The sequence below is a fragment of the Curcuma longa genome, unplaced genomic scaffold, assembly GCF_044706935.1.
Source record: "Curcuma longa cultivar G26 ecotype Majalengka, Jawa Barat unplaced genomic scaffold, ITB_CL_G26_1.1 contig_28190, whole genome shotgun sequence".
Lineage (NCBI taxonomy): Eukaryota > Viridiplantae > Streptophyta > Magnoliopsida > Zingiberales > Zingiberaceae > Curcuma > Curcuma longa.
Window position 1 is genome coordinate 1 of NW_027433639.1, and position 7615 is coordinate 7615.

The 7615-nt window shown below is 37.0% G+C and overlaps 1 pseudogene; it reads left to right on the forward strand.

Annotated features, from left to right (window-relative positions):
• The first annotated feature begins 140 nt into the window (after positions 1-140).
• Positions 141-2483, forward strand: LOC141819189 (bZIP transcription factor TGA10-like; annotated as a pseudogene).
• The last annotated feature ends 5132 nt before the right edge of the window (positions 2484-7615 follow it).

A 7615-nucleotide genomic window follows, 5' to 3' on the forward strand; every position in this document is an offset into this window, starting at 1 on the left:
GGAGATCCCAAGATCAGACCCTAAGGTGAAATCCTTTCTGTAGCTCTTAGTTTATGTAACTAAAAGATTTCTATTTTCCTCAAGAAAGACACAGAAACAATTTTTAATGCTGGCGATGTGTTTGATTTATTTGCGGGCAGACACTGAGAAGGCTTGCTCAAGAATAGGGAGGCAGCCAGGAAGAGCAGACTTAGGAAGAAGGTTTGTGATCAGCCATTTATATCTGTATGTATGTATATGATGAAATTCAAAGATCAATATTATTTGTTAAAGGATTGCCCATTTTCTATTACTTCTACAGGCTTATATTCAACAATTAGAGACAAGTAGAATTAAGCTCACCCAGATTGAGCACGAGCTTCACAGGGCAAAAGCACAGGTAGAAGTTACTTTTGCATGGACTACAAAAGCATTTCCGTGAACTCTATAACATGCATGTAATTAAGATGTAAGGTATATATATATGCAGGGTGTATTACTTGGAGGTGGAGGTCTTCTTAGGAACCAAGGTCATCCCACAGGTGTTAGTGGACTAATCTCAGGTACGTACGGTGCAATACTGTGCCATTAATGAATGAATGAGGTTTAATTAATTAATTAATTCTTAATTACTTAATTTTTCTCTTATGTGATATGTAGATGAAGCCATGTTTGATATGGAATACACGAGGTGGCTGGAAGAGCACCACCGGCTAATGTGTGAGCTCCGAGCGGCGGTGCAAGAGCAGTTGCCGGAGAAGGAGCTTCGGATGTATGTGGAGAGCTGCATCTCGCATTACGATCAAATGGTGCATCTCAAGAGCATGGTGATAAAGTCGGACGTCTTCCATCTCATCTCAGGCATGTGGATGACTCCTGCCGAGCGGTGCTTCATGTGGATGGGAGGCTTCCGCCCCTCCGAACTCATCAAGGTCCTCTTTGTTTATTTGTATAATTATATATATATTCTTGCAGGCGTACGTACGTGCATGCAAGTCCCACGGTCTTGGGCTTATAATTAATTAATTAATTAAGCACATATATAATTAATTATATGTACTAACTAGCTATATATTATAAGTACTTAAATAAGTTACGTTATTAGTACATCGACCATCTAACTATAATTACTAACCTAACAAAAATAAAACACGTAAAATATAATATAAAGCCAGAATTTAAGATAAGACGACAACTTAGACAATCGTACGTCGCCACTTGAATGTCTACCACATTGAAAATATAATTTCCTGCAGTTGTTTAGTGCCATAGTGATCATTATATATATTGTTTAACAAAGCTATCACCTAGTTAATTGTTTAGATTAATTAAGAACAATTTGTTTAGTTAATCATCTCTAGCATGTTGTCTGTTAGTTAGCCATATATTTTTTTTAGGCCAATTGAACTACTTCATTTGATCAAGTATATTAGGTCGTCGTATATTTCTTTATCACAGATAATAAGTTGGAGTGCTGTTTCTTGTCATTTCATTTCAGCAAGGATATATGTGTTGGAAAAACATATGTTTTGATGAAAGGAATGGATATTATGTTTTTGTAATTACAACATGATCAAATGTGGAGAAAATTTAGAAGCTTTTGGCATATGCTTTTGCAGTGGCAAAAAACAACACACTACTGTAGCAATGAGATTTTGAAAATAAATATTAAAGTTCAATATATATATATATATCCTTGATTATCTGTCTTCTTATTTTCTTTTGTAACTAGTCGATTGCTTGATCCTGAACCAATTAAGAATAATAATACTTATGAAGTTTTAGACAGATCATAAGTAGCTTTAGAGAAAAGGTAAAGCTTCTTAATTAGCAGCTTCTTGTTGGAGCAGTTGGCTGTCTCAGGAACTTGATGGTTATATATATATATATATAATTACTTATATTCAAATGTCTCTCTGCTTAATTAGATTCTCTCGAGCCACATCGACCCATTGACGGAGCAGCAGATACTGGCAGTGTGTGGCATGCAACAGTCGATGCAGGAGGCAGAGGAAGCATTGAGTCAAGGCCTTGAAGCCCTTAATCAGTCTCTGGAAACCATCAACTCTGACGCATTCAACTGCCCTTCCGACATGGCCAACTACATGGGCCACATGGCCATCGCCATGAACAAGCTCACCACTTTAGAGGGCTACATTAGACAAGTAAGCTAATTGTGATCGATGTTTGATATTATATATTGTTTGTTCATTCATTCAAATGAACACATAGTCAAGATTTTTGCCTGCTTAATTTTAACTTTAGTAAAACTCCCACTAATTAACGCAGCTGGTTAACTGCTTTTAACACTATGAGATGAATAATGAATGTTTAATTAATTCGTGCAGGCAGATAACTTGAGAACAGCAGGCGCTTCACCGGCTTCACCAGATCTTGACGACGAGGCAGATGGCACGATGCTTATTTGTAGCCATGGCCGAATACTTTCATCACCTTCGCGCACTCAGCTCACTTTTTGGATGGCTGGACCGAGGAACGATTAACTGATCATATCTATCCACTGATAGAACTCTAGCACTGATCGATCATAATTAATTAGCATGCATCGTTCAGGTGATTAAAAGTTTTAACCGTACCTCCGCTAGCTAGCTAGCTATTTGTTAAGGGTCACATGCAGTTAGTTAATCTGTACGTGGTGGCAAAAGTGCAAGAGAAGAAGAGAGAGTACTCATTGCCCATCCATTTGAATCCTATTCAGAGAGATGTACAGGTGTATGATGATTGTATGAAGAATTTACACTGCAAAATGTTTCACATCTTCTCCTTTACCTTTAGATCTGCATGTCTTTGAGATACTTGTCAGATCATTGTTTACGGGCCGGGGTGATTCTTGCAACATGAAATAAAACTGCCATATAAAATCACAGTACATTTATCAGGTCCATGATTTTTCTTTGTAAATTCATCAATTAGTAACTACTTGCAGGCGCCATTATATAAACCCTAGTATAAATAATTGGGTTAATTCAAATTGATGTGGTAGATCTAAATGACGTGAACAAAAAAGAGAGAAACTCATACGTTGACATGACATTGTTAGTTAATGGATTCATCATAGAAATTCACTAATTTGTTATGATTTTATATATTACATAATAGATTAATAAACAAAATAATGATAAATTATTCAAAAGTCATATATATATATATATATTATTTTACTACAGGGCCGTGAACTATTATGGTTTCAATTCAATAGTATCAATGTAGACACAACTTCCCTCAACCTCTCCCTTTGGCCTACATTGATCTCTAGTTATCTCCATTGATCTAATTTTGTTCTGTTCTAGCTGGTAGTACGTGCGTTACCCTTTTATTTCAGTTTGTCTGGATGTGCCCACCAAAATGAAATAACAAAAAGCACTTTGAAAAGGATAGGACGAGGATATATAACGTGTAGAGGTGGTATCTGTTGGATGTTTAATAGTTCTTAGGCTAATACTTGGCACTTTCTGAAATCCCCATTTGTCCTTCTGGTGAAATGGCCTTCTCAAATGCTAATAAAATTGACAATGGGTTGGAACTTGGAACCAGAGAATAGTCCAAGAGGGCACTAACAAGAGCTACTGAAAAGTAACCTTGTATCTTCATAGGCATCCGATACTAAAAAGGAACCTCGTCGGCACCTGCATATATTAAAGGAACAGAGGCAGCGGCAGGTTTGGTAATTGGTGGATTAGGATGAGAGGATGGGAGACTCCTTTGTAAAGTAGTCGACACTAAACACCATGTTTCAGCTCATTAATTGGATCCTATTCTCTAGAATTTTAGTTAGATCTGTTGGTGACTTGGTAGAAAACAACTATTTAGTTACGTTTGGAAGAAGGAAAACTAATTAGATCTGTTCCATCTGCATCATGTCTCATAAAAATAGAGGGCCCCTATCTATTCAGGGAAGTTATGGACCTAAATAAGAACTTATATTGGATAATAGCAACACTGTAACATATGTTGGATAATAGCTATAAACTTCCTGGTCACAACTTTTGATGGTTTATAGATATATGTAGTTTGGTAAGTATAAATCGAGAGTAATGCAACAATTGTCATCGTCTATTAACTCATCTGGACCAGGTAAGGTGCTAAGAACATGATTTTACTTATTGAGTTTATTCAAACTTAATTAGTGAAAATGTTGTCGAATGAACGTAAAATTGGTTTATGTTTACAGTATTCTGCCAAATGATCGAGAAGTGAAAGGTGAATAAAGCTACCCTTTTACAGTGATTTTTCAACGGGAAAAAGAGATAATAATGATTAATAGTTGGATCGCATGAAACATGATGCAATTGGATTGGAAAAACTGTAAAATCTACACCTTCAGCTCCTTGTACCCTTTGCTTATCATTAAGCCTTTATTATCTAAACGAGCACATTAACTTTCTCTTTCCCCAAATCTGTTTTTTTCTCAACAGATGGATCTATCTTTGCACACAGCAAAAGTGATCTCTAAGCAATGTGACGGAGGGACCAATGTAGCACTTTGTTCGGAGCTATTGTATTCGTTTCTCCTTAAATCTTCACCTTCTTCTTCCACCTTTTTGGCCATTTGCTTTCTAGTGGATCTAATAATAATTATGCGTGGGCAGGGCTCCAACCACAGCAGAGACACTCAGTAAAAGTCACCTTTGCACTGTGCAAAAAATAACATAGTCCTAGCTCAACAGTGCCATTAAAATCTCTGTAATTTAATTAGAATAACATGGCAGACGCTTGTATAATAACAGAAAATGCTAAAATTTTACTTCTGTGGAGACTACTAAACCAGTGAATTGGTTTCCGACCATGAGATGGATATATAATTTAAGACTTTTAGATCGTATTCCCTTAGCTCAAAACTTATAAAGGAGGAATGGAGTATTAATTTCTGCAGCTCTGTACGAAGTGAGGCCTGCAAGCGTGGTTGCTACTTGTGCATTCGGCAATTATGACAATGAGCAAAAGCTCATAGAAATAATGTTTACTTGTTCTTAGAAAGCTTCTTGTGCATTCTCTCCTTTCAAGTACATTATTTTTTAGATGATAATGGCGCTAACGCTATATTATTTCACGGACCTCAAAGAAGACACCTAAATTTTCTTCTCTTGTTTGTTTGTCTTTCTAGAATTCCCATAATTTCTTGATAATGTTTGCTTTGCTAGTTTTCTTTTATTATTTTGCTTCTGCTAGTCTAGGCGTTTTGGCTTTTCTAGTGTGACTTGTCTGATAGGACGGTGGAGGCAAAACAAAATGTCCTAGATCTCAACATTTCTGTAATCCTACTGACTATTTCTGCTACAGGTATCTCTGTTTACCAGTAAGTTAGATTCAAGTTTTTGAAAACAGTCTAGATCCTTTTTCGGGACTCCAATATGCATCAACTAATAAATGACATATCTTGTTCAATTAATCTAAACTAGGCTCTTGGCGTTCAGATTCTGTTTGAATAACTTCAATGTTGGTTTATTACTGATGTTTATCATAAAAGATCTTTGGCTCTCAGACAAGATTGATACGTCAAAGAAGTTAGAAAAAGTTAATAAGAGCAATGAAAAAGGTAAAGCTGTAAAAGTTGAACTGGTTTTGTGGAAGTGGGCATGCATGCATGCATGCCATCTTCCACCTTCACTGCTCATTCATTTTTCTGAGCATTAAAGAAAAGGAAGAAGAAGAGATTATTTTACCTCATAATAATCTTCTCAACTTCTTCCTCCCTCCTGGATTTTTATATCCTTTTAACCAAAGTCTTGGATTTGCTTTCTTCCCCATCTGTCTCTTTCGCTTTTTATGTTTTTTTGTTCCCTTCCATCTCTCTCTCTCTGAATTCTCCATTTGACATGATCACTAAGCTGCTTCCTCCACACACGCCATCCACTGAGTTCAATCCCACCCATGCCCTGAAAGATCCTTAGTGCCATGGACCTGCAGAGTGGTGACGCTGGCTGCTCCGCCCAGGCCCATGGGATCCGCAGACAGGACATCCAGGCAGTGATGCTTAAAGCGGCAGAGTTGAGGGCTCTCCACGCAGCGCTGCTCCAAGGGGGCTCCGGCGGCGGCCCCGCAGTGGCGATGCTAGCGGCTGGCGGTTCCCATTCAGTCCCCCATGCCGCCACCCAACTGTCAGTACAGGAAGATTACCCTGTCTTCACGCCGGTGAGTTCTGCTGCTGCGCGTTTCCATTTAAAAATTTTAACAAGATGGATTCTTGATCGGTGTTTTCAGATGGAATTTTCGATTAAGCTCATGTTGCTCTGTAAATTGCTCAGTTTCTTGTTTTCAATAACTTGACACATAATTGATTATTTCTTTCTTCCTCGATGAAGTTTTTTAAGCTACACTAATGGGATTCTTCTCGACCAAGTTCTTGATCCCGGAGCCCTTTTGCTTTAGTTAGCGTATAAGCATTTAGGATTCATTGCATTCTAGGGCTTCTGTATCCTAGTCAGTCTTGTTCTGATATATGAAGATGCCAGTCTCTTTAATGGTGGTCTAATGTGGATGTGAAGCAATACCATATTATGTGTGATCATTGCTGATGTGGTAGTTACCAAATTTATCAGCAAAAACACATTCAATTAGTTTCTTATGTGATTGATGCCATTATAGCACAGAAGCAAGAACTAAAGTTAACTGTTAGGAAGACAATGATCTGAGTTAAAAAGCGATCAAAATTTTTTTATCTTCTCTTGTGGGAAGAACCCTAGTCAATAGGCAGTCCATTAACTGGTATTTTGTTGATGTTTAATCTTTGATGCCTTGATATGATACCATATCATTTCATTTCATGTTAACCGAAGAAGAAAAATTCGTGTGATTATTATGCCATTATTCCTTGTACATCTCTACAACCATCTTGTAATAGTGTATCTTAAAAAACAATTCCCTAGAATTTCATTGGTCTTTTCAGAATTTTGTGAGATTTCACTTTGACATTACTTCTCCCTTTGTTTTCTAAGAATTTCTGTCCTCATAATCTTTTTTGTGATGCTTGGGTGAGGCTCTATATGTATCCATTGGTTGAAACCTTGTGCAATGACATTGCCTCCCTTTTCTTTGACATGCTTCACAGCACTTAAATCTTCACATCACCACGATTGATCTTCTCAATCTCTCAACGCCAATACTGCTCTTCAACTTTCTATTCTCATCTGATTTTACCTGGGAATTTATTATTTCGGTCAATAATACCAACTATTTGTTGGAGCCTTGTTCACTGGTATTGCTTCTTTCATAGTTCTGATCCTTCAAGCACCAGGACTAATCTTCTCAGCTTCCATTGTTCAGGAAGCATCTATCTCTAAACTTCTCTTAATCACCACCTAACCACCTGTTGAATAACACAGGTTGCACCCTTTTGTCGATCAGTTTCAAATACTTGCTCAAAATTTCCAAATCTTAAATATTGTTATGACATTTTACCTTGATGATATGAAATGGTTTCAATGTTTTACAATTGAGCCTTTCTGATCTATTCCAAAATTCTGGTATTAGTTTCATCGCTACATTAATATGTTATCTGTCTGATTGCTACGAACAAAATACATCATTCACAAGCATGTTTGTAGGAACATTTTGGAAGTCTGTTTTGCTTCATTGTGCTCTATAATTCAGTCTGTAAAATCATATTTCTTGTATT